Source organism: Malania oleifera, chromosome 3 (assembly GCF_029873635.1).
Source record: "Malania oleifera isolate guangnan ecotype guangnan chromosome 3, ASM2987363v1, whole genome shotgun sequence".
Taxonomy (NCBI): Eukaryota; Viridiplantae; Streptophyta; class Magnoliopsida; order Santalales; family Ximeniaceae; genus Malania; species Malania oleifera.
The window spans coordinates 35,728,941-35,755,751 of NC_080419.1; positions in this window are offsets into that span (position 1 = coordinate 35,728,941).

Consider the following 26,811-nt stretch of genomic DNA (forward strand, 5'->3'; position numbering starts at 1 on the left):
CTCTTGCTCTGAATAATAATCTGGTAAAAACATAAACTTCATACTGAAATTATACTAGGTTTTCCTAGCATAGCATAATTCCCTTATTTAACTGTCGAAAAGCCCCTATCGTATACTAGTCCTACACCCGCAGGGCTTCTTATTCCCCACTCTGAAAACCACATTCGCTAGAACAGAATATCAATATTTCTTGGCCTACATCATTTCCTACAACTGCCAGAAGGCCAAAAATTAAATAAAAAGACCTTACCCTGATTCTGGGGAGAAATTCGACTCAATCCCACCGATGATCCACCCCATCAGACTTGAAGAGAACTCCTTCAAGAGCATCGTGGTGGCCTCAGATCATCGATCTGGTGACTAACGGAACCAAAATCGAAGAAAAAGGGAGGAAGAACAGTCCCAGGAGAGAGAGAGAGAGAGAGAGAGAGAGAGAGAGAGAGAGAGAGAGAGAGAGAGAGAGAGAGGAGAGAGATTTACGCCGAGAATAATGCGTAAAAACCAAGTTTAGGCTATTTATACTGCGGCCTTCGTCGATGAGCCACGTCACCTCATCGACAAGGTCAAGAGACAATTCATCGACGAACCCTGCCCTTCATCGACGAAATTCAGAGATGCCCAAACATCCTCTCGGTATTTGCTCGTCGACGAAGCTCACATTCGTTGACGAGGACCAAGGAAAAATTTTCAATTATTACCCCCAAAGTGCAATGTCGTTGACGATGTCTGCCGTCTCTTTTGTTCTTTTTCCATTCCTATCCCTCTTAATTATTTAAATACCATTATTCTTCGAGTCATTACATGTGTCCTTGTGATCTTTTACAAAAATAACAGTTAAGTCTATGTAACTTGTCTCTGATACCATATGTGAAGTCTAGTGTTATCCCAAGAGGGGGTGAATTGGATATTTTTAAAATTAAATCCTTCAAGTTCTAATTTTGAAAACTATCAATTACAAACTTGCAAGCCACTTAACAACAAGTTTTATGTTTCAGAATTAATAAATTTAATGTGTGTCTTTATCAAGCATACAATTTTACCCAATTACTCACAAAATTACCAAATGTTCAACTCTTACACAATAAGAAGATAATTTAAATGCAAGCGGAAATTAAAAAGAGTTAAGGGAAGAGAGAAGGCAAACATGATTTTTACAAGATTCGGCCTACCCCAGCTTACGTCCTCGCCTTGAGCAACCCACTCAAGGAATCCACTAAAAATCCACTCCTTTAATTGGGATAGAGCTTCCCTTACAATATGCTTCTTACAAGAGGCGTAACTTCCTCCTCAACCCCAGTTCACAGCCCGAATTGTGAATACAATATAAAGATTACAATTTCTACAAAACTCAAAATGATTCTAACCAAGCTAGTGTGTACAATAGAAATTCTAGTACATAATCTTATGATAAAACATGAAGCTCAATGAGTGTGTACGATGTTCAATACTATTCATGTAACATCAAGTATATGATCGTTATATAACTGATCTATATGATCGTACTCAAAAAAATCTAGAACACGTATATGATCTTTGTATATATATATATATATTAGCTCCAAAGATCTAAGCACAAATAAGTAATTTTCAAAAAACAAAACGATCTCTCAAGGCTATGTATTTTAATCAAAAAATTTTGAACTAATATCATAAGATGAAGTCTTTGAATAAAATATAAACTTGAATATTTGCAAAGATTCAAACTTAAGCAAAACTCTTTCTCAAATAGCCTTTTCAAGTAATGAAATAATGATTTTTCTTCTCAATAAAGATGTTAGATATAATCGTATGAGAGACAAAAAAAAAAAAAAAAAAACTTTGATAGATATGTTAAATCCACAAACAATCACTTTTTGATCAAACCTCAATCACCAAGGATTTCTTGCAAGATGTGTAGATGAATGCCCTTTGAAAAACTATGATGATTTGCTCAAGGAGTATGAATGCAGTAGAGTGTTGGTAGAGTCTTAGAATGGAGGAACCCTTAGCATAAGATGTGAAAATATATGCCTAAAACTCTTGCATCGTATGTTTTTAGGGTGTTAGGAGTGTTTAAATAATGTTCTCATCATCAGAATAATTTTTGATCATTGGATTATTTAAAAATAAAGGTTTTCATTTGCATTTGCGCTGAGACGTCGTTTTGTGCCACGACCTTTGTCGAGGAATGGGTACGTTCGTCGATGAGTGTACAATACTCATTTGTTGACGAGGCCATAAGTTCGTCGACGAGAGCACTATCTGAACTTTTTGGGCTCTCGATATTTTTTCGTCGACGAGAGAAAATTGTTCATCGTAGAGTGACCTTCATGAGTTCATCGATGAGGCCATGGGGTTCATCGACGAGGCCTCTAAAATTTGCCTCTAAAAATTCATTCAACCTAGAACTAATGTAAATGAATACTTCATGAAATGCGTGAGTTTGAAGGTTTGTCTAGGGAATATTTGAGCTTCGAATTATATCATATGACATATGTAAATACATTCAAGTCAAAATACCCATTCTCATGACGATCTTGAACTTGAAGCTTACTTCTTCATCCTTTTATTCCTCAAGTTCCATGGATTGAGCCAAGTGATATGTACTTTAGGTTTCTCGTGGCGTCCATATCAAGTTTACTGTTTGTGCATTTTAAATCATGATTCTACTCATAAACCCAATTGCACAGGTCAAATGCCAAGTGATTTGTCATTATCAAAATAGGATTTGACTCATAGAGTCAACAGGTGGTACTTTCCTTAGGGTCCAGACTAGGAAGTGGTAAGGCAATCGAAACTGCAACTAGGTTGCGGATGCCTCTGGTGTATTAGAAGATGGATACTTTGACTTTGTTTGGGTTGATCTCTCAGAGCTAAGTCCAGCCTTCGGGTTGCATAACCCATCATGGGGGTTAAGCATGTTGTTTAGTCATAAGAAGTGTCTTTTCCGCATATATGCTAATTTATCTAAATGGTTTTATTATTTACTGAAATGGTTATACTGTGGAAACAAAAAGGGGTATTCTCAGTGGTGTAGGGTTAGTATTATTGTATAAATGCTATTTTTCAATTAAATGGAGAATGAGATGTTTTCTGTATACACTAAAACTAATGTTTACCACACACTGATATCAACTTAATCTACCTTACTGAGAAGTGTCTCACCCCAATGTACAAATCATCTTTTCGAGACCATCTTGAGGTCAAGTATAGCGATCTCCGAGGTGGGTTGATAGCCAGTTTGGTTTTTGTGAGTGTATATAAGAACTCTACTATATTTAAGTCATGTGAGAAGTTTCTTGGATATGTAATATGGTCATTCAGGCTGAGTTAGTTTTCTTTATTTTGGTTGGAATGTAATATGGATATCGGGAGACTTTTATATATGTTTGCAGTTTAGAAATCTGGTAATGGATTTTGGAGAATGTTTTATTTACTTTCGTTGCATTTATATAATGAATATGGCATCAAGTACACAAATGTCACTAAAGTAGCACCCCAGGCCTTACATGGTGAGTCGGGGCATTACATTGGACCCTAGTTCGGGATTTGGTTGGACTAGGGTTGGATTCTGGTTAGGGCTCTGGTTGGGTCATACTGACATCAACTTACTACAAAAAATTTGAAAAATAAAAAATAAAAATAAAAATAAAAAGAAAGTTGGCATGTGGTACCACTGTGGGTGGACATGTGGCCCACTAAGAGCCCGATTTAGACCTATTGATCTAATCTGATTTTTTGAACCACTAGTTATTTATATATTTATTCACTTATTATTTTTAATTTTTAATTGATTTTTAATTTTTGAAAAAATTGGAAAAATAATTAAAAAAAATTTAAAAATCAAGAAAATTATTTTGGAAATTAGGAAAAAATTATTTTTTGACTCAAATATATAAAAAAAATAACAATAATAATAAAATGAGGAAAAATCTCATGAAATTTTAGAAAAATGTTGAAAATTTTCAAAAAAAAAAAATCGTAAAATTTTGGAAAAATCTTGGAATGTTTTTAAAGACTCTTTTGCTTAAAATTTGTTGATTTTACTTGATTTTTGTGAGTGTGCGTCCTAGAGATTTAATAAAGAGTAAAGAGTTACTTCAAACTTCTTTTATATTAGTTATGAGGTGAGTTTATCTAATAAGATCCCCTCACTTAGAGGTCTTATTAGACATTCCTAAATCATACCGTGATTTTTATTTTTCTTTTAAATTATTTATTTATTTATTTATTTTCTTTTAAGAAGTTAATAAAAAAAAACCATTAGATTCTGTTTAGGGATAATTTACGATTAATTAGGTACCTTCGTAGAACGGGTGTGTAGGGGGGTGCTAATATCTTCCTCTCGCATAACTGAACTTTTGATCTCAACTCTAACAAAAGCAGACCGACACTACTAGTTCTTTGAATTAGGATTAGTTTAAGACACAAATTAATAGATAATAATTAGGTGAACAAACTGTACCTAGGAAAATAACAGGTTAGTGGTGACTCCATCAAATTTTCAATATTATTATAGCTCATTGTTCTGAACCCTTCTTCAAGGATGCTGTGACATGAATGATCTATCATATCAAGTAAAAGATGTTGAGACATGTTAGATGGCACAAGAAATAAAAAGTGTCAGTTGCTATTTAAGAAGAGTAAATCAAGAATTACAGTATAGTCGTTGAAGTTTCATTGCTATGACAATTTGATCATTTAAGTCTCCATTATAGCTTCAATGAGATCCTAAAAGAGAGGTTTGAAGTTGCCTCAATATGAAACTTCAAGCATTAAATTATATGTATATTTGATACGTAAAAATGGAATGATATTAGGAGGGACATGACCAAAATTTTCACTTGATTTCATCATATGCTCCATTCAAATTTTTATTCCACTCCTCTCCTACCCCATTCATGAGATCTGAAATTAGGAATAACTTCCCAAAAGGGGGGGTGAATTGGATTCTTTTTTATTTTAATAATTTTTGAGCTTTTGCTTATGACACCAAGAAAAACACAATTAATAACTCATAATCACACTTGAAAATACTGAAATTTAAATTCACAAGTCAATCAATGAAACCAAAGCAATTCAACCACTCAACCAAGAATATTAGTACTTTTGTCAATTTTCCTGTAAATATTTACCACCTTCTTTGAGTAACCTCTTCGTATGCACTTCTCTTGATCAAGATTTCCGCAGATTAACCAACGTACTCCCTTTTGGGTTTTCACAAACGGTTAATCAAAACGTACTTTCTAAATATCAAGAGTCTTTATTTATGTCTAACTTTAAAACCTGCAACCTACACTTTAAATCACACAACAACAGCTAGTACATAAAATAGAAAGTAAATAAGAGAGAAGAACACAAGGTTTTTACAAGGTTTGTCTTCAACATAGCTTATGTCCTCACCCTTGGCAAAACACCGAAGGGTTCCACTATAGCGGTTCCGTTACCGGGTGGAACAACGCCTGTTTACAATCACTCATTGGCCAAGGCTAGAGTCTGCCTTCTCCAAACAATATACCTTTGTTTGGTCAAGATTCAACAGCTTGGAATCATCCAAAATCTACAAGAAAGATATCAAAAAGCTGGTGTACAAGAGATGCTCACACAAAGAGCAGATTAGTACAAATTGAAACTATGTACTTCAAAAGATAAATATCAAGAAAGAAATACACTTTTGAAGCTTAACAAAAATTTCACCAAATTCCTTTTCTCCAGATGATAAATCAGTAATCTTTCTTTAGAAATTGATGAGTAAGAATATCATAATCACAACACTTTCAGCTTGTAAGAGATTTATCAAAGTGAGACTTTGAGAGCAAGAGAGCTTGAGAGATTTTCAATGCTTGGTGTATTTTTGATTTACAAAAAACATGTATTTATAGGCTTGCAGAACAAGTTTCCTTATTGCAAGAGTTTCCTTAAAGAGTTTCTTAAGTTGTTAGAAAATTTGGAGCTCAAACGACTCTATTTTAAAATATTAAATTTAAAAAAAAAAATTTTCGTTGAACAGTGTTCAGATGCTTGAAGATTCAAGTTCAGACATCTAAAGTTCCTGAAAACCTTTAAAAATTGAACTGAACATAGGGTCAGATGTCTGAAGAGAGGGTTCAGACGTCTAAACTGCTACTGCCTATTTCTGTTTTGATCCATAAAATCTTCAGACGTTTGCACTTATTCTTCAGACATCTGAAGTTACCACTTCAGACATATGAACTTAAAAGTTCAGTCATTTGAACAGATAAAAACATGTTTTAAAATTCTTTTCCATTTAAAAAATATTGCTCTCTTATTCTGATTTTTTCCAAAACTTGTTCCAATATTCTCAAATAGGTCATTAGGTCCTCATAATCTCTTGGAAAACTTCAAAACATATTTTAAACGATATTTAACTTTTAAAATATTTATAATATATTTCCTAAAACTTTGTATGCCAAGCTTGACATCTTCCTCAATGTTTGCTTTTGAAGTTCTTTGCTTGAGCTGCAAATGTCTTAGTTTCTCTTTGGATCATTTGTTAGTTTATCTTCCTTGGTGAACCACACTTGATCCATACTTGATCTTCACTTGTTCTATACTTGATCCTTATTTCCTGAAACACAAAAACTCAACCTTTCCAAGTTAAATTGTCCTTTGTTTGTTATCACCAAAACCGATTGAAAAACTCCTTTTAGGCCAACAATCTCCCCCTTTTTTATGATGACAAACAAGGAGTAAAGATAAAAGTTTTATGTGAAATGAAGTACTCCCCCTTACTATAAACATTAATAAGCAAGCCATGTAAAATGAAATGAAGTACTCCCCCTTATTATGAGCATTAATAAGCAAGCCATAGAAAGTTCACCATATATCCATATTAGTTTAAATTCACATGTGTCCATTCATCATATGTTTAAGTTCTCATGTGTGTCCATATATGTTAAGATTCATATAGTTCATCAAGTTGTCATGTGTGTCCATATATGTTAAGATTCATATAGTTCATCAATTCTTTATTTATTTTATCTTTACTAATCACTCTCTCCCACTTTGTCATTAGTCAAAAAGAGTAACAAGATTATAAAAAAACCATCAAAAAGTCATTCTTATAACAAAAGGTAATTAGTACAAGAGGCAATACATAGAAGTTTCATGTGTTCCCATACAAAAACAGAAATGTAACACAAAAAGCTGCATTGTATCATGATTACAGTCATCTGAGGTACATAAGTCTTGATACTTTATGACAAACAAAAAAAATTTCTTCCCTTCATCATCTTCTTCTTCAAAATTTCCTTCTTTTTCTGCACAGTCATCATCATCATCTCCACTTTGAGGAGTAAAGCTAATGTCCATGGGATCACTTCCCTTGGAAGATTTGCTTGAAATTGTTCTATATGAGTGACCCGCTTATCAAGTGATGTGACTTTTTGTTTAATATTATGAAGTCTAGTGCGTACGTCAGACGAAAGCTGGAGAAATCCCTTTGATAGGATAAGAACCATGAAGGTGTGTCTTGAGATGAACCAAGGTCCTGTGCAGAAGAAGATTGTGCTGCTGTTGATACTAGTGCTGAGGCTGAGGCTAAGGCTGAACCTGAGGCTACTACAGAGGCAGGTGGTGCATGTGTAGTCCTTCCTGTTTTCAAGTACCATCCTGAACTTCCCTTGTCATACCCCATTTGCTTGAGGGAAGTCTCATTGAAAAGATCATATCGGGTTCTTTTTATGAAAAATTCAGAGATATCGGTAACATTAAGATGAGTAAAGAGAAGAGTAAGAATTCCTCCATAAGGAAGAATAACTCAAGAAGATTCTAGTTTGGTCCACATCCACCTAATGATTGAACTAGCCAAGTCTAGTTTCTTTCCTTTAAGAAGACACCAAAGAACAAAACATTCAATATAGGAAAGATGATCAAAAGAGCCATGTTTAGGTATGATATTGTTTGAAACAAGTTTGTGTAGAATCTGGCCTTTTAAGTTCAGTTGTTTGTATAGCAGAGGATGTGCAAAATATATAGGTTCATTTTCCATGATCATTGGAAGAAAAGCTTCAGGAGTGAATCCTTGTTCTAGGATCCAAGATTGAGCAAACATAGGACAGTTAAAATCTCCTAAAGTAATTTTGGAAATGGGAGACAATATTTCAAAATTCAGCAAAATTTTCTTTCCTTTAACTTCCGGAGAAAAAATCTCATTTTCATATGTCATATTAGCATATAAAATTTTGACAAGATGGGGAAAACAACCTTCGGGTTGTTGAGTGATGAAATCAAGCCAACCAATGTCATGGAATAATGAAAGGATATCTGGAAACTCAGTATTGAAGAATGATAAATCCAGAATTTTACCTAAGATTGGTTCTACAGTACTTAGTGAAGTACGATAACGGATTCGAGCTCGAGGAGCAACCAACCATTTGTCAATATTTTGAGCATCTTTCCCCAATGAAGAACCCTTGTTAGCAATTTGCTTGATTCGAGGCATGGAGATACGTGATTTTGGATGCCCTAGGTTTCGTGGGGTGAATCTTTGAAGAGGAGAAGCTTCAGATTGAAATGAAGATGAGAAAAGATGGAGAGAGAGGTGTTCGGACGAGTGGAACAACTTACTTCAGAAGTCTGAAATTAGGGTTTAGTCCATTAGAAATATTTAAACACCGCGACTTCAGATGTCTCAAGATTTTAAAGCCCGAAATTTGAAAAGTCAATAGGCACTCAGACGTCTGAAGTCCCAGGTTCAACCATCTAAACCTATTTGCTATAGTGTTCAGACGTCTGGGGTGTGAAGTTTAGACATCTGAAGTGTAGAAGAATGTTGAAATTTCATTTCTAATATACTTTTCTGTTATGAATTAGCCCAAGTTCTCTCCTAATATGTATAAATATTTGTTCATTTAGGGGATTTGTAAATATGTTAGCCCATTGATCACTTGTATTTATAAATTCAAGAATTATATCCTCTTTTTGAACATGATCTCTCAAAAAATTATGTCTTATGTCTATATGCTTAGTTCTTGAGTGTGAAATTGGATTTTTAGATATATTTACAGCACTTGTATTATCACACTTTATTGGTATTATTTTATACTCTAGATTGAAATCTTTTAATTGTTGTTTCATGTATAAGATTTGTGCACAACAACTTTCGGCTGCCATATATTCAGCTTCGGCGGTTGATAAGGCTATAAAATTTTGTTTCTTCGAGAACCATGATACTAAGGATTATCCTAGAAAGTGACATGTGTCACTTGTACTTTTTCTATCAATTTTACATCCGGCATAATCAGCATCGGAGTAACTTATCATATTAAAATCAGTGTCCTTTGGATACCATAAACATAGATCAAATGATCCTACCAAGTACCTAAGAATTCTTTTAACGGCTGTTAAGTGGGATTCCTTGGGTGCTAATTGAAATCTAGCACACATACACAAACTAAACATAATATCAGACCTACTAACAGTTAAATACAGTAAACTACCAATAATTCCTCTATAGTGTGTTATGTCTACTTGTTTTCCTTTTTCATCTCTATCAAGGCTTGTGGATGTACTCATAAGAGTTCCTATGGGTTTACTTTGATCCATATCAAACTTTTTAAGCATTTCTTTGATGTATTTAGTTTGATTTATAAATGTTCCGTTTTTAGCCTGTTTAATTTGTAATCCTAGAAAATAATTTAGCTCTCCCATCATACTCATCTCAAATTCTTTTTGCATACATGTGGCGAATTCTTTGCATAGATCTTCATTTGTAGCTCCAAATATAATATCGTCCACATATATTTGAACTATTAGCATATCTTTGTGTTTAAATTTAATGAATAAAGTACTATCAACCATTCCTCTTGCAAATTCATTTTTAATTAGAAATTTACTTAACCTCTCATACCAAGCTCTTGGAGCTTGTTTCAAATCATAAAGAGTTTTAGTCAATTTGAATACATAGTTTGGATTTTTAGAATTTCAAAACCTGGAGGTTATTTGACATACACCTCTTCATTTATATATCCATTTAAGAATGCCCTTTTTACATCAATTTGATATAACTTAAAATCTTTATGGATTGCATAAGCTAGAAGCATCCTAATTGCTTCCATTCTTGCCACAGGAGCAAAGGTTTCATCGTAATCAATTCCTTCTTCTTGATTATATCCTTGTGTTACTAGCCTAACTTTATTTCTTACAACGACTCCATTTTCATCCTTCTTATTTCTAAACACCCATTTGGTTCCTATGATTGATTTATCTTTGGGTTTAGGTACAAGTTCCCACACTTGACTTCTTTCAAATTGATTTAGTTTCTCTTGCATAGCTATAATCCAAGAATCATCATTTAAGGCTTATTCAATATTTTTGGGTTCATCTTGGGATAAAAAGGCAAAATGATTGCAAATATTTTTTAGTGAGGCTCTAGTGGTTATTCCTTTTGATGTTTCACCAAGAATTTGTTCTTTTGGGTGATTTTTATCATATTTCCATTCTTTATGAAGTTTCAGATTTTTTGTAAGGTTTTCAGTTGGAGCATCATTACTATTTTCTTCTTTTATTTCAAAGTCTTCTTCTTTTTGTGGAGTATCTTCTTTTTCATCATTCATATCTTTAATGTCATGATTATTTGATTCATCAAATGTTATGTGTATTGATTCCATAATAGTAAAAGTTCTTTTATTATAGACCCTATAAGCTTTACTATTTGTAGAGTAACCTAGGAAGATATCTTCATCCGACTTTGCATCAAACTTTCCTAAATCATCTTTAGTGTTAAGAATAAAACATTTGCATCCGAATACATGAAAGTAGGAAATATTAGGTTTTCTATCTTTCCAAAGTTCATATGGTGTTTTATCTATTTTTTATCTTATCGATACCTTGTATATAGCATGTTGTATTTACAACTTCTGCCCAAAAGTATTTAGGTAGATTATTCTCATTAAGCATTGTTCTTGTCATTTCTTGTAGAGTTCTATTTTTCCTTTCTACAACTCCATTTTATTGTGGAGTTCTAGGTGCTGAAAAATTATGAGTTATTCCATGTTCATTACAAAATTTAACAATTTCCTTGTTTCTAAATTCTCTTCCTTGGTCACTTCTAAAGCTTGTTATATTATAGCTCTTCTCATTTTGTAATTTCTTGCATAAGATTATTAAAAGGTTACAAGCTTCATCTTTGTTTGCTAGATATATTACCCAAGTAAATCTTGAATAATCATCTACTATTACAAAAGCATATTGTTTTTCTCCTAAACTTAAGGTTCTAGTTGGACCAAATAAGTCTAGATGTAAGAGTTCTAGAGGTCTTTTAGTAGATATGTATTTTTTCTTCTTGAAGCTTGTTTTTACTTGTTTTCCCTTTTGACATGCATCACACATCTTATCTTTTATGAATTTAGTATTTGGTAGTCCATTTACAAGATTTTTCTTAGATAATTTGGATAGTAGGTCCATGCTAGTATGACCTAGTTTCCTATGCCATAACCAACTTACTTCATTCATAGCTGTCAAACAAGTTATGTTTTGATTTGCTAATTTCTCAAAATTTATGCAATAGACATTATTTATTCTATGAGCTATAAACAAAGTTTCTTTGTTGTTAGGATTTTGGATAACACATTTTTCTTTCATAAAAATTATTTCGAACCCTTTGTCACTCAATTGACTAATACTTAAAAGATTATGTTTTAGTCCTTCCACTAATAGCACATTATCTATAGTGAGTGAAGGTTCTTTACCGATTTTTTCGATGCCAATGATTTTAACTTTGGCATTGTCGCCGAAGGTGACATATCCTCCATCCTTTTGTTTTAATGTACTGAACGTAGTCTTGTCATCGGTCATGCGCCTTGAGCACCCGCTGTCCAAGTACCATTTATCGGTTGACATTGTTGTCCTAAAGCAAACCTACAATGAAGGATACTATGTGTTAGTTTTTGGAACCTAAATTCTTTTGACTTTCTTTGTTTTGTTATTAGTTTCACCATTGGCTTTCCATTCTCCTTGAACTTTAACATACTTTCTTTTTAATGGGCAATTAAACATTACATGACCTTTAGTCTTGCACATATAGCAAGTGGTATGTTCATATTTGTTGTTTGATGAAGTGCTAGCATAATACTTAGCTTCCTTAACAAAGTATCTCATGTATAGCTTTTTATTCCTTTTATTTGCTTTACCGTTATAGCCTATTCCTTCTTTGTTCCCATGAAGCCTTTGTTATCCAATCATCTTTTCAAAGTTTTCTTTACCTTTAGTAAAGTTATAGATAATCTTTTCTTTATCCTCAACTATCTTTTTGAGTTCATTTATTTCTAGATCCTTTTTATTCAAATTATCTTTATGAGTTTTATCTAACTCTTGTTTTGCTATATTTATTTCTTCTTCCAACTTCTTAATACAAGTATTTCTTTCTTCTTCAATAGCTTTGAATGATTCAAGTTGCTTCACTAGTTCTTGATTTTGATCTTTCAAAGTTATATTTCTTTTGGAAATTTTTATGAATCTTTTATGTAGTGAGAATAACTCAGCTTGTAATTCCTTATAAGAAGGCAAGCTATCACACGACTCATCACAAGACTCATTTTGAGATTCGGTTGAAGAGTAGTAAGAATTTACCTTGTCATTCGCCATAAAGCATATATTTGCCATCTCTTGTTCACTTGTTTTGATTTCAGTTTCTCTGGAGCTTGAGTCATCCCAAGTAGCCTTCATAGCTTCCTTCTTTCTCTTCTTGTCTTTCTTGAACAACGGGCAATCCGGTTTGATATGCCCTGATTTTTTGCAATGATAACAAATTGATGGTTCATTCTTACTTTTATTTTCTTTCCTACTTGTTTCTCCTTTTTCGGTTTTCTTTTTATTAAACTTTCTAGGAAACCTTTTATTTCTTCTGTAGAATTTTCCTAATCTCTTAATAATGAATGCTAATTCATCTTGATCTAAGTCACTTGTTTCACTTTCTTATTCACTAGTGTTGTGGCTAGATGCTTTTAGTGTTATGAATCTTTTATGCTTTGGTTCAGGATTCCTTTCTTTCAAGGCCATTTCATAGGTGAGAAGTGAGCCTATTAGTTCATCCAAAGAGGTAGTCTTAACGTTTCTACCTTCCGTGATAGCTGTAACCTTTGGTTCCCAAATAGAGGGAAGGTCTCTTTGAATTTTTCTGATAATTTCATAGGTAGTATAGGTTTTTCCTAAGGCGCTTAAGGAGTTTATTATGTGGGTAAATCTGGTATACATGCTTGATATTGTTTCATCAGGATTCATCTTGAATGCTTCATATTCGCTTGTTAACATGTCTATCCTATTATCTCTAACATCAACGGTTCCTTCATAAGTTACTTCTAATTTGTCCCAAATTTCCTTAACTGTTTTACAAGCCATGACTCTATTAAATTTATTAGCATCTAATACGCAATATAACGCATTTATAGCGCTTGCATTTATTTGAAACATTTTATAATCTAAGTCGGTTATATCTTTCTTTTCTTTTGGAATGTGTTTTCCATCAACTATCTTAGTGGGAATAAGGTTTCCATCCATAACAACTTCCCATGCTTTCCAATCCATGTGTTGGAGATATATTTCCATTCTCTTTTTCCAAAAGGTATAATTGTGTCCACAAAAGATTGGTGGACGGGTTGAGGATTGGCCATCACCGAAGGGTGCTACTCCAATATTTGCCATCTGATCTTTTTATAGTTTCTTGTTAGGAATTTCTATAGCTTGACTCTGATACCAATTGAAATTAGGAATAGCTTCCCAAAAGAGGGGGCTGAATTAGATTCTTTTTTATTTTAATAATTTTTGAGTTTTTTCTTATGACACCAAGAAAAACACAATTAATAACTAATAATCACACTTGAAAATACTGAAATTTAAATTCTCAAACCAATCAATGAAACCAAAGCAATTCAACCACTCAACCAAGAATATTAGTACTTTTGTCAATTTCCCTGTAAATGTTTACCACCTTCTTTGAGTAACCTCTTCGTATGCACTTCTCTTGATCAAGATTTCCGTAGATTAACCAACGTACTCCCTTTTTGGTTTCCGCAAATGGTTAATCAAAACGTACTTTCTAAATATCAAGAGTTTTTGTTTATGTCTAACTTTAAAACCTGCAACCTGCACTTTAAATCACACAACAATAGTTAGTACAGAAAATAGGAAGTAAACAAGAGAGAAGGACACAAGGTTTTTTTGAGGTTCGGCTTCAACACAGCCTACGTCCTCGCCCTTGTTAAAACACCAAAGGGTTCCACTATAACAATTCCGTTATCGGGTGGAACAACGCCTGTTTACAACACTCCTTGGCCAAGGCTAAAGCTCGCCTTCTCCAAACAATATACCCTTGTTTGGTCAACGATCCAACAACCTAGAATCGTCCAAAATCTACAAGAGAGATATCAAAAAGCTAGTGTACAAGAGATGCTCACACAAAGAACAGATTAATACAAATTGAAACTATGTACTTCAAAAGATAAATATCAAGAAAGAAATACACTTTTGAAGCTTAACAAGAATTTCACCAAATTCTCTACAGAAGAGAAATCAGTAATCTTTCTTCAGGAATTGATGAGTAAGAATATCATAATCATAGTACTTTCAGCTTGTAAGAGATTTATCAATGTGAGACTTTGAGAGCAAGAGAGCTTGAGAGATTTTCAATGCTTGGTGTATTTTTGATTTACAAAAAACATGTATTTATAGGCTTGCAGAACAAGTTTCCTTGTTGCAAGAGTTTCCTTAAAGAGTTTCTCAAGTTGTTAGAAAATTTGGAGCTCAAACGGCTATATTTTAAAATATTAAATTTCAAAAAAAATTTCCCATTGAACAGTGTTCAGATGTCTAAAGATTCGAGTTCAGACGTCTAAAGTTCCTAAAACCCTTTAAAAATTGAACTGGACACAGGGTTAGATGTCTAAAGAGAGGGTTCAGACTGTCGCGGCGTCCCGGGAGCGCGTGTGCCCCGAGCGGCGAAATTAAAAATCATTTTAATATTTTCATGGAAAAACATGGAATATCGGAGTCGCCACTAACCTTTAGTGCGGTTAGAACACACGATTACTACCCCGTTAGGGGTAGAATCGGTCTACATTACCAGAGTTGGGGTCGGGAGTTCGGTTACGCGAGGGGAAGGTACGAGCACCCCCTACGCGCCCGTTCTTACGAACGGTACCTAATTAATTTTAAATTATCCCTAAGTTAATCTAATAAGTCTTTAAACTACTCCTTTTATGAATTAATAAACACACATGAAAAATGAATAAATAAATAAATATATACAAATATTCCCTCAGAGCTTAAGGTACGTGAAACCCGAAGGCTCATACCCCCGCAATAAAATCATAGGGATTAAAATCAAAAATATTTAAGAAAATACACTCCCAAATTTTAAAATTGTAAGTAAAATTTTTATAGGAAAATACTGGTATGGGAGGTTTTAATAATAGATATAATAATTTAAACCTAATAAATAAGTAAATAAATAAAATAGTAATAAACTAGAATATTAGGATACCACAATACGTACTAATCAACATATATAATAGAAGCTAAAATATCTAACATACCAATAATAGTAGAATATAAACATATAATATAGACTAAGATAATGAGCATATCATAATATTAAAATACTACATGTGCGTTATAAACAAAAATACTCAAACCTACCATAATAAACATAATCACGATGATAACAATAATAAATATCCACAAATAATATAATACGTAATAAATTACTATAATACTATATATACTAAACATACCATATAATAGCATGATACCAAAACACCAAAAATATTATATTACCTAAAATATTAAACTTACCAAAATAATACCTTGTATATTAACATGCTAAAAATATAATAATAATATATAATATTACCTAAAATGCTATGTTACTAAATGTACACGGTCGCCTAAAATATTGAATTAAATGTATAATGTTACTTAAAATTCTAAGTTGCTAAATATAAATATCACTTATTCAAATAAATATTATAGCATTAAAAATTTCACAACAATGTTATGAACACAACAAAATAATAATACAATTATATACAAGAAATAAATAAATAATAAACAATAATGAACATCAATATATACGCAATAACAATGTAAAGTAAATTAAATAAAACACTGCTCAAAACCCTAATAACGTGAAATAGCCAAAACCCTAAAATGAAACAATAACCCAAAACCCTAAATGGTCGTATTATGAAAATGATGTAAATAATCAAGAATCCTAGATGTGCATAAATATTACAATCCTAAATAATAAACAAAATCCCTAAATATCGTATGAACAATAAATATGACAAATATCCTAAATACATCAAAAAGCCTAAATAATGTCTACACAATAAAACAAACACCCTAAATAATATGTAACAATAAAAATAAGTATATTACAATGATTACAAAAAAAAAAGAACCCCAAACATTAGATATTAGAACAAATAAAACAATAATAATACAATATATATACAAAATAACATTAAGAAGAAAAAAATATATATAAACAAATTACAAAAACATCACACGTGCATGTGTGTGTGTGGACAAGTTGTCCAAGAAATGAAACTCAAAGAAATTAATCAAATCAGTAAATATTAACAATGGAGAGTTAGAAATAACCGAGTAAGGTTTCAGATTGATCAGATAAGAAATCGCCGCTCGATTGGCTTCATCTAGTTGAATGCGCATACACTGACGATTCCACTGCTGCGGCGGTGAGACAATTGATAAAATTTCGCATTGATCGGATAAGAAATCGCCATTCGATTGCCTTCGTCTAGTTGAATGCGCAGACGCCGATGACTCCACTGCTGCGGCGGTGATACGACTTTGCAAGAAATTAACACAAAGGGAGAAAACTCAAAAGACGAATATGAACGGTGAAAATTAAGAAAAAAGGGTTAGAAAAGACCTTGTAAAGTTTCACATTGATCAGATAAGAAATCGCCGCTCGATTGGCTTCGTCTAGTTGAATGCGCAGATGCCGATGACTCCACTGCTGCGGTGGTGATACGGCTGTGCAAGAAATTAACACGAAAGGAGAAAACTCAAAAAAAGAATCTGAACGGTGAAAATTAATAAGAAAGGGTTAGAAACGACCGTGTAAAATTTCACATTGATCGGATAAGAAATCGCCGCTCGATTGGCTTCGTCCAGTTGGATGCGCAGATGCTAATGACTCCACTGCTGCGGCGGTGATACGGCTGTGCAAGACATTAACACAAAGGGAGAAAACTCAAAAGAAGAATCTGAACGGTGAAAAGTAAGATGAAAGGGTTAGGAAAGACCTCATAAAGTTTCGCATTAATCGGATAAGAAATCGTTGCTCGATTGGTTTCATCTAGTTGACTGCGCAAACGCTAACGACTCCATTGCCGCCGCACGAGACTGCAAGGTAAGGTTTTTCTTTCTTTGGTCTGTACCCCCCTTATATAAAAAAAATTCTGTAAACCCTAAAAAAAACTTCCTTTTTGATTTTATTTTTCTTTTTCTTTTCTTTTTTTTGCTTTTACTATTATGGTAATAATGAAAATAGTAATAGTAATAATAATAATAAAATCAATAAGGTAATAATAATAATAATAATAAATAATTGTAGTAAAAGTAAAAATAATAAAGATACTATCAATAAAATAATAATAATAAGACTAGTAATAATAATAATACTAATAGTAATAGTAAAAATGACAATAACAAAATAATAATAATAATAATTATATTAAAAAAATAAAAATAAAAATAAAAATGAAGTGATAATAACAATGTAAATAATAATAATAACAATAATAATAATAATAATAATAATAATAATAATAATAATAATCATCATCATATCGGGCCTGGGTAAAAATGGGGTGTCTACACAGACGTCTGAAGTATCGAGTTCAAACGTCTAAACTGCTACTGTCTGTTTCTGTTTTGATCCATAAAATCTTCAGACGTCTGCACTTATTCTTCAGACGTCTAAAGTAATTCTTCAAATGTCTGAACATGAAGTTCAGCCATCTGAAGTTACCACTTCAGACATTTGAACTTAAAAGTTCAGTCATCTGAACAGATAAAAACCTATTTTAAAAATTTTTTCCATTTAAAAAATAATTTGCTCTCTTATTCTGATTTTTCCTAAACTTGTTTCAATATTCTCAAATAGGTCTTTAGGTCCTCATAATCTATTGGAAAAGCTTCAAAACATATTTTAAACGATATTTAACTTTTAAAATACTTACAATATATTTCCAAAAACTTTGTATGCCAAGCTTGACATCTTCCTCAATCTTTGCTTTTGAAGTTCTTTGCTTGAGCTGCAAATGTCTTAATTTCTCTTTGGATCATTTGTTAGTTTATCTTCCTTGGTGAATCACACTTGATCCATACTTGATCTTCACTTGTTCTATACTTGATCCTTATTTCTTGAAACACAAAAACTCGACATTTCCAAGTTACATTGTCCTTTTTTGTTATCACCAAAACCGATTGAAAAACCCCTTTTAGGCCAACAAGATCCTAAAAGAGAGGCTTGAATTACCTCAATATGAAACTTCAAGCATTAAATTATTATGCACGTTTGGTACATAAAAATGAAATGAAATTGAGAGGAATGAGATCAAATTTATTACTCGACTTCGTCATATGCTCCATTCAAATTTTGATTCCATTCCTCTTCAACCTCATTTCATTCTGCAAACCAAATATAATAACTTCAACTTCGGTAAAATTTAAAAGGCTTGAGAAGTAATTTATCCAAAATTAAATTATTAAATACGAAACCAATAGCCTTATTGAAACTGGTCCCATATGCATCTTGGGGTGCACAAAGACCATGATGGGTCCCACACCTATACGTGGGACCTACCTCAATCTTGTGTTTGCCCAGAATGCTTCTAGGAGAACAAATTTGTGAAGATTATCAAAGTCTTATGGAAAAAAGTCGCTACCCGACAAATTAAAATGAAACAATTATTAAGCTTTATGAGTGTCCCTACAATGAAGAAAGTTTTCTAAAGTCGAAAGGCGCACAATTTTGCCATTTAGGACTTTGCAAAATGGCTTGCATCTATCAATAACTTCTGCACACGAAAGTGTTATGATGTAAACAGTTGCATTATGTGAACACAATATGGCGATGTCCACACATCCCCCTAAAACAGTGAATCCCCTTCCTCTGTGGCTAGAGCTGTGCAGCAACTGACCATCATCCCCTTCAGTTTTCTGGCCAAGGCAAAGCACTATCTAGCTCCCTGACCTCACAAAGCACAAACTCCCCATCCCATTATGCCGTTACTTTCCGTGCATATCAGAACATAAGACAAAAATTTCTGCATCCAAAACGACTCGCTGGTTCTCTTATCTACAAAAGAAATAAAGAAATAAATGCGCAAAAAAATAGTCATGAGTTCATGGGCACAGTTTGAATGAATGATATGATTGACTGTTAAGTCCAACCAAATATGTCATTTTTCATCAATCTTCTATTATGTTCTTTTGTTTTATTTTAAAATAATCGAAAGCCACTCACATAGCGGCCCGTCCCAAGTTTATTAATAACTCTCATTTATGATAAAGAAATATTGTAAAAACAAAACAACATCTGAAACTTATATAATAACCAATAAAACATCTCATATATCAAATCAAACAAAAAATAAAAACAAACATATACCAAAACTAAAAAGAACCAACTAAAATGCCGTGTTATTGGCACCGAGCATAATGCACCAAAATCTTATTAGTCACATCTCCTCTGTTCACGGTGGCAGCGTAATCAAAAACCTTTTATGGAAACAGGTGTGACCATATCAGATTCTTGAGCATCTCACCCCGGGCAGATTGGTGATTCGTTCCTCAAGACAATGCTTCCTTTAGTTAGTGAGGAGGCAGTGAAAGCTGCCTATCTGACTTCAGCTATAACCGGACAGGGTCACACCAAGTGGATCCATAATGTGGCACTAAATGGAGAACCATACCTTGTCACTGGTGCTATCATAGTTCCCGAGAAATTTGTTCGTGCAACCTGGAGTCAATTGGGATTTGGGGAGAAAAAAATGAAATAAGAAACACGGCAATAAAGAAGAGAAGAAGATAAAAGAAATCATAGAGACCTCAACTAGCTTTGAGTGGGGAGCATTGAAAATTCATTGAGTATATTTTAGTGGTGGCTTTGTAAAACACCGATAGAGACAATATCACTAAACCAAAGTAGGGAAAAAAATAAATGCAGTGCGTAATACAGAACTAAATGTGACGCTCTTTTGGTGGGTCTATCAAAACACTCTCAAGAGCTAAACACAGCTTGTAACTGGGAAAAACATTCACTGTTCCAAGTTTAGGACGCATAAAAATAAAAATGTAAAAATATTGACACTGTTAGCATATTTCCCTAAAATACCCTTATACCCTTATATGCCTCCTTCTCCTATAAAAGGAATGACCTTATACAGTTGCATGTGCAAAAAAAGATAAATAAAATTTGCATTAATCTTAACAGGGTATCAGAGTAAAGTTAACCCTAATTTCTTTTTCTTAAACCTCCTACTCGCTGCCGTTCCGGACGCCATCGTCATCGCCAAACCGCTGCTAGTCGACATCCCTCCGGTCCTGTCTCCCTCTGGTCTTCGTCCGGCATCAATCGTCATCGTACCCCCTCCGCCAAACAGCTGCTGGTCGACATCCCTCTGGTCCCGTCTCCCTCTGGTCTCCATCCGGCGTCCATGGCCACGATCATCACCGGTATCTGCTTCAGCCTCTCCATCGTTGCTCTCCGTCTGAAGCTCCCCAGCCTGCCCCCCGTTTCAGTCCGCCGCCCTCCGTTTCTGTCCGACGCACAACACCCTGGGGCAGAGAGTCTCTATCTTCCCCATCAGTTCTCCCCGTCTCTGTCGCAGTGCTCAGTGGTTCTTTGCGGTCTCCTCCCCTCGTCGTCTTAGTCGTCTTCTCCGGTGAGAGCAGCAGTAGCCCTCCGCCATGCTGCAAGGGCAGCAGCCACTGTCCATCTTAAATTTGGGGCCTTGTGTTCATTTATCACTTTGGTTTTCCATTTTTCTTTTCCTTCCTTCTAGTTAATTATTATAATTTTTGCTCACTCTGTTTTGTTGAAGACTAGCATCGGACATAGACGAAGAAGTGGCTGCGATGATGTGGGCATCGATGAGTTTTCCAATTTGAACTTGGGTTTGAAGAATCGGCGGCATTGGGTTTGCTCAGAAATTGCCCATTTAGATTTTCAATTATGAGTTCATGTTATGGATTTTTTGCTTGCCCATTGAGTTTATATAGCTTCGTTGATTCTGAAAGCCTTCTGTCGGTTACATTGATTGTTCCTTTTATCAGCACTAAGTGTAAGGGGCACTCTCTGCGCAGGGTTTAGGAGTCCACAAAAAAAAAATTTATTATTATTTTTTTTTGGTATTTCAGTTTTCAGAAGTTGGTTGAGAGATTGGCATGGTATCTTTGAGACTCGTTTCATGGCGTCTTTAACTGATGTTGCTCACCCCATCGAGATTGTTTTAAATGGCTCCAACTACAATGCTTGGGCTTAACAAATGTCAGTTTTTTTTATTGGTCGGCGATTATGGCGTTTTGTCACTGGCACAAAACCAAAACCCACCAAAACTGCCATGCAATCCACAGAGGAGTTTGATGAGGCTCTTGATGAATGGGAAAGTACTCATTGTAAGATCATTTCTTGGTTTATTAATACATCAGTTCCTACTATTTAGAGTTTACTTCCTAAGTTTCGTAATGCCAAACTTGCCTGGGATTTTTTGGCAAAACGATACAACTATGGCAGTGATCTTCCTCTCAAGTTTTAGTTGGAAACTAGGCTTTCTCAGATGCGTCAAGGACCTGGACAGTCTCTTGCCAAGTTTCATGCTCAGGTTAGTGGCATTTGGGATCAGCTTTCTCAAGCTGACCCTGCTTTTTTGATGAACAGTCCATTAAGCTTTTTGCTACCTATCGGGATTGTCGTCAATTCCTATACTTTATTATGCATATCCGGGATGAGTTTGAGAATACTCGAGCTTCTTTGTTACACCGCTCTCCTCTTCCTATACTTAAGGTTGCTCTTGCGGAGCTCATTTCTGAGGAGACACGACAACAGACTCATCGAGTTCATTCTCCAGATATGGTCTTGGCTACTGCTCCGACTAGCTCCTCTACTCCTATTACGGCTGTTGCTGCTTCTAAACCGCACCGTTTCCATGGTCAGTGCCACTATTGTAAGGAAGACGGTCACTGTATTTCCGATTGTCCTAAGAAGAAGGCCAAGGATGCTAGGGATGCTCTCAAGGCTAAGGCATCTTCCTCTTCCAGTCCTGTTGCTGCTGTCACCACCAGCTCCTCAGTTTCCGCACCTCCTTTGTCATCTTTTTCTACAGCTGACCTTGAGGCAATTATCACCCAGGTTCTATCCCGCACTTCTATTGCCTTATCGGTTTCCACAGGTACCTCTACACCTTGGTTTATTGACTCTGCCTGTTGCAATCATATGACCTCTGATTCCTCTTTAGTGATGCATAAGCAGTCTTTAACTCCTGTTCCCTTAATTTATACTATTGATGGTTTGCATATGTCCATTAGTCATCTTGGTCATGTTTCTACTCCTACTTTTTCTATCCCTAACACATATGTTGTGCCTAACTTATCTCTTAATCTCCTTTTTGTTGGTCAACTTGTTGAAAGTGGTTTGATCTTAACCTTTTCTCACAAAGGTTGTGATGTGCAAGATCCGAAGACAGGCCAGCTTGTTGGGACCGGGCGTAAAATTGGTCACCTTTTCGAGCTCACATCTTTGCATTTGCCTCATTCGTGTTCTCCTCCGTCTCTTTCTGCTGCAGTGTCTTCCCGTGTTTGGCATTCTCGTCTCGGTCATACCTTGTTGTCTCGTGTTCAGTATTTAGCTTCTAGTAGTTGCTTAGGAAATGTTAAATTTGAACATTTTGATTGTATGCCTTGTCAACTTGGGAAACAGAAAACTTTACCTTTTAATGAAAGTAATTCTTTGTCTTCTGCACCTTTTGATTTGGTTTATTCTGATATTTGGGGACCTGCTCCTATCCTTACTCAGGGCGGGTCTCGTTACTTTGTCATTTTTATCAATGATTACTCTCGGTATACATGGATTTATCTTTTGCATGATCGCACCGGGTTACTTATTGCTTTTCTTGACTTTAAGCAGATGATTAAAACTCAGTTTGATCGCACCATTAAAGTCTTTCGGTCCGATAATGCCCCAGAATATACTTCTACCCCTTTCATTGAAGAACTTCGAGAGGCCGGCACCTTATCCCATCGATCCTATCCCTCCACCTCCCAACAAAATGGTCGTGCAGAACGTAAGCATCATCACATTCTTAACACTATTCGCTCTCAACTCGTCTCTGCATCCCTCCCAGATTCCTTTTGGGGTGAAGCTACTCTTACTGATGTTTACACTATTAATCGGGTTCCCACCCCTATTCTTTCCAATAAATCTCCATATGAGGTTCTCTATGGAAAGGTACCTGATTATTCTCTTCTCAAAGTATTTTGGTTGTGCTTGCTTTGTTTTGCTCCCATCTCATGAACATACCAAACTTGAACCTCACTCTCGTCTCTGTTGCTTTCTTGGTTATGGCATTCAACACATGGGATATCGGTGTTACAATCCCATAGCCAAGCGTCTTCGAGTATCTCGGCATGTTCGGTTTTGGGAACACAAAATGTTCACTAGTATCTCTCCATTTTCTTCCAATTGTCCCTCATACTCTCCCATTTTCACTGATCCTGCCATAGATCCCTCTCTCGCTTTCTCTTCTAATGCAGGTCATGACAGCTCATTAGGTGATCCCTCCATGTCTGCCACTCCTGAACCTGGCCCGTTTGATGATCATGCCATCGCTTCCACTCCGCCAGAGTCCTCTGATTTGGATGTCCTTCGTTCTAGTCAAGTAAGGGCACCTCCTACCTATTTTAGTGATTATCACTGTTTTTCTACTTTTGACCCCCTTCACGAGCCTCGAAGTTATCACAAAGCTTGTTCTGTTCCTGTTTGGTTGCAAGCTATGTCTGAAGAACTTGACGCACTTCACAAAACTTATACTTGGGATCTGGTTGACCTACCTCCTGGTAAGACTGTAGTTGGAAACAAATGGGTGTATAAACGGAAAACAAACTCCGACGGTTCTGAAGTAAGACATAAAGCTTGTTTATTGGAAAAGGGCTTTACTCAGGAATATGACATTGATTATGAGGAGACATTTGCCCCCCTATTGCTCGTATTACATCCGTTCGCTCCCTTTTGGTTGTTGCCTCTGCCCGACGATGGTCGTTATTTCAGATGGATGTCAAGAATGCCTTCTTACATGGTGATTTGGTTGAGGAGGTATATATGCAGCCCCCTCCTGGGTATCCTCATTCTCCTGGTAAGGTCTGTCGTCTCCGCCGTGCTCTATATGGGCTTAAGCAAGCTCCTCGTGCTTGGTTTACCAAGTTCAGCTCCACTGTTGCACAACTTGGGTTTGCTTCTAGCCCTTATGATTCAGCCCTTTTTACCCGTCACACTACTATTGGCATCACTATTCTACAACTTTATGTTGACGATATGATTATTATTGGTGATGATACTTCTGATATTCATGAGCTTAAGCAATTTCTATGTCTGCGGTTTGAGATGAAATACCTTGGTTCTCTTCGCTACTTCCTTAGCTTAGAAGTGTCCTCTACCTCTGATGGCTACTCTTTGACCCAAGCCATATATGCCTCTAATCTTCTTACACGTGCTGGTCTCACCGATTGTAAGATAACTGATAGTCCGCTGGAGCCCAACATCAAGTTTCGTCCTACTGATGGGGAGCTTCTTCCCGATGCCACTCGTTATCGCCAGCTTGTTGGCAACTTGATTTATCTCACTATCACTCGACCAGACATTGCCTATGCAGTGCATCTTGTTAGCCAATTTATGTCAGCTCCTCATTCCGTTCACTATGCAGCTGTTCTTCGCATCTTGCGATATGTGGCACGTTATTTCATGGACTTTTTTTTTTCCTCTTCCTCATCCTTGACTTTACAAGTTTATTCGTATGCTGATTAGGCAGGGGACCCTACTGATCGTCGGTCTACCACTGGTTTTCTTTTTTTACTTGATGACTCTCTTATCTCTTGGCAGAGCAAAAAGCAGACTGTTGTTGCTTGCTCTAGCACTGAGGCTGAGTATCAGGCTCTTGCTGATACTACTTCTGAGCTTCTTTGGCTTCGTTGGCCTCTCCAAGATATGGGTGTTCCTCAACCCTCGAGCACTCCACTTTATTGTGACATATCATAGTGCTGTCCAGATCGCTCACAACGATGTTTTTCATGAACGCACCAAACACATTGAGATCGACTATCATTTTGTGCATCATCATCTTCAGGACGGGACACTTCGCCTCTTGTCAGTTCCTTCAGCTGATCAGTTGGCTGATATCTTCACGAAAACTCATCCACCCGATCGTCATCATGCTTTACTCTGCAAACTACAGATGTCATCTTCGATACCACCTTGAGTTTAAGGGGGGATGTTAGCATATCTCCCTAAAATACCCTTGTACCCTTGTTCCCTTGTATGCCTCCTTCTCCTATAAAAGGGATGACCTTGTACAGTTGTATGTGCACAAAAAGATTAATAAAATTTGCATTAATTTTAACAGACACTGATCCCACATTTTGGAATCTTTGCCCAAAAAAATTCTTGGTGAATCGGGATTCCATATGTCACGAGCAATAAGTATTTGATAAGCCATTCTTCAGGAAAACCATGATTGAATTGTGTGACATGCAGAATACTCAATCATCCACTGAGGACTTCACAGTGTTTGCAATAAGATAATTAGATAACATAAGGTTCAGAGAACATGAACTCCACCTAAACAGAAAAATAATATCAGCATCAAAGGGTCAATGGGATGCATATTATATACATGATATGGAATGCACAATTTGAAAGTAACCACATAGAGCCTGCTCTCCACACAGAATAAACAGCAGGCTTTCTCATAAATATAGTAGACAGGCTGACATAAAACACAGGATGGACAAGTGGCATTCATTGTAGCTTCGTTTAAATCTTATTGATGCCAGAAATATGACAACATGATACGATCAAGATGCAATCGTGATGTAATCATCATAATGGACTTCTAACAAACATCCATCAGTGACCCTCTGAACTGCCCGACTGCACAATAAGATGAAGTATTTTTCTTGTTAAAACAAAATTTACTTCATCCTTTGAAAGTATAATGGCAAACGTGTCTGACCCAATTCCCAAATAAGACCAATTCAAGAAATGAAGCCCTTCAAGAAATGATTGCCCACGTACTAATAAATTGGCTAGTGACGTGTTTAATTTTAATACAAATTTTGTCATTCTTTCGCAATTAATTTTATACTAGTTTATGTTTAATTTTATTACTTATTAGAGTTTTGATTTATTTTTTTTTATTTTTTTTTAAGAATAAATAAATTAAAGGAGTCATGGGAATTAAGGAGGAAACTTTCCTTTTCAAATTCAAATTCCCCTCAGAGTCCTCTTCAAACTCAAATTCTTCTCTCAAATTTCCCGAAACTCCCTTTAATATTTGGAACATAACTTTTGTTAGATAACTCCAAAAAGGGCGATCTGGGTATTTACAGAAAGTTAAGAACAAATCCCACAACTTTTGTGTTCAAGATTTTCAAAGATGGGAATATCTCAATAGAGAAACTCGCACATCAAGGCGGCGGCAGAAAAAGAGGGGATTTGGAGAATCTTGTTTTGGGGATATAAGAAGGGAGGATGACAAGAGCTTTATAAAAAGAGGGGATTCGAAGTTGGGA